This window comes from Trichechus manatus, unplaced genomic scaffold (assembly GCF_000243295.1).
Source record: "Trichechus manatus latirostris isolate Lorelei unplaced genomic scaffold, TriManLat1.0 scaffold00032, whole genome shotgun sequence".
Classification (NCBI taxonomy): Eukaryota; Metazoa; Chordata; class Mammalia; order Sirenia; family Trichechidae; genus Trichechus; species Trichechus manatus.
Genome location: NW_004443968.1, coordinates 6260546 through 6262710, shown reverse-complemented (window position 1 = coordinate 6262710; position 2165 = coordinate 6260546). Strand labels below are relative to the sequence as shown.

The 2165-nt window shown below is 39.0% G+C and overlaps 1 pseudogene; it reads left to right on the top strand.

Annotated features, from left to right (window-relative positions):
- The first annotated feature begins 898 nt into the window (after window positions 1-898).
- LOC101349441 (small acidic protein pseudogene) lies at window positions 899-1677 on the top strand (annotated as a pseudogene).
- Window positions 1678-2165: the final 488 nt, after the last annotated feature.

Genomic DNA, 2165 nt, shown 5'->3' with positions numbered 1-2165 from the left:
CCTTTAATCTTACAAGAGATAAAGAAAAGGGAAGTAAACAGAGAGTTGGAGGAACTCATACCACCAAGAAAGCAGTACCAGGAGTAGAGCGAGTCCTTTGGACCTGGGGTTCCTACCCAGAGAAGCTCCTAGTCCAGGGGAAGATTGATGACAAGGACCTTCCTCCAGAGCTAACAGAGAAAGCCTTCTCCTGGAGCTGATGCCCTGAATTTGGACTTCTAGCCTACTATGAGAGAATAAATTTCTCTTATTTGAAACTATCCGCTTGTGGTATTCCTGTCATAGCAGCACTAGATGACTAAGACAATGGTTGTGCACATATCTATTCATGTGCTCTTATTTCTCTAGGATGTATTCCAAGGAGTAGGATTGCTGGATCATATGGTTCTTCTATTTGTAGCTTTTTAAGGAAGCACCAAAGTGGTTGTACCATTGTACATTCCCACCATTAGGATATAAGTGTTCCAGTCTCTCCACAACCTCTCCAATATTTTTTGTATTTTTTGGATTAGTGCTAGCCTTACTGAGGTGAGATGGTATCTCATTGTAGTTTTGATTTGCATTTCTCTAATGGCTAATGATAGTGAGCATTTCCTATGTACCTGTTACCCACCTGAATGTCTTCTTTGGTGAAGTGCCTGTTCATATCTTTTACCCATTTTTTTAATTAAATTATTTGTCTTTTTGTTGTTGAGGTTTGCAATATCTTGTAGATTTTAGAGATTAGACCCTGATCAGATATGTTGTAGCCAAAAATTTTTTCCAAATCTGTAGTTTGTCTCTTTATTTTTTTGGTGAAGACTTTTGATGAGCATAAGTGTTGGATTTTTTAGGAGCTCTGAGCTCCTAAAAGCTGTTTATGTGTTCTATATAAAGAAGAAAGTGGCGGCGTTCGGGAGAGGCGCTGCTTGGCCGGTGGTAGATTGCAGGGTGCTGGATCCACGGCTGAGGAGAACGGCGAGGGGGTTCGGTATTTCCTAACTGGATCTCCACAACGATGAGTGCTGCCAGGGAGTCCCACCCGCACGGGGTGAAGCGTTCAGCCTCCCCAGACGACGATCTTGGATCTAGCAATTGGGAGGCAGCAGACTTAGGTAATGAAGAGAGAAAACAGAAGTTTTTGAGACTTATGGGAGCAGGAAAGAAAGAACATACCGGTCGTCTTGTTATAGGAGATCACAAATCAACATCTCACTTCCGAACAGGGGAAGAAGACAAAAAAATTAATGAAGAACTGGAGTCTCAATATCAGCAAAGCATGGACAGTAAATTATCAGGAAGATATCGATGACATTGTGGACTTGGCTTCAGTGAGGTAGAAGATCATGATGGAGAAGGTGATGTGGCTGGAGATGATGATGATGATGAGTCACCTGATCCTGAAAGTCCAGATGACTCTGAAAGTGATTCAGAGTCAGAGAAAGAAGAATCTGCTGAAGAATTGCATGCTACTGAACACCCTGATGAAGTGGAGGATCCCAAAAACAAAAAAGATGCAAAAAGCAATTACAAAATGATGTTTGTTAAATCCAGTGGTTCATAACTCCCAAACACTTAGTCTTTGTATTAAAAGTAAGCCTTATTGTTATAATGCACAGTGGAGGACTGCTTATAGAGCACAGACCTTTGTATTATAATTTTTAAAAAGGCCCTTTTAAATAATTACAAAGAGTGTTTGCTTTCAGATGCCATGGGTTACACTTTTATGGGCATGACTATAACCATTTTTGTAAAGAGTAAGAGTTGTATAAAATAATAAATACAGTACTCAGCTTCCTTTCATATTAGCATCATCAACCCTCTAACCTTACCTTCTTACCCCTTTTAATGCAGTTATGGGGGAGACACTTTTGAAACAGATAATGTTTTGTTTTTGTGATAGCTGTTTTATCTTTTTTGTTCTTTCATACTTTTCTCTTATAAAAAGTTTATTTGATACTGTGATATGTTTGTGAAAAATACTCTGCTTTTATTATACTTTGTTATAGTGGAATTGTTCATCATGGATGGTTTTCCTTCCAGTAACATCTAATGTTGGCAAAAGATTAGGTACTTAGTTTACTCTTACTGATTCGGCTCTACTCTTTTGGACCAAAGCAACATGAGAGCAAGTACTTCCACAGTTGTTACGATGGACTTGGAACTGTCATAATTTTGGAATAATA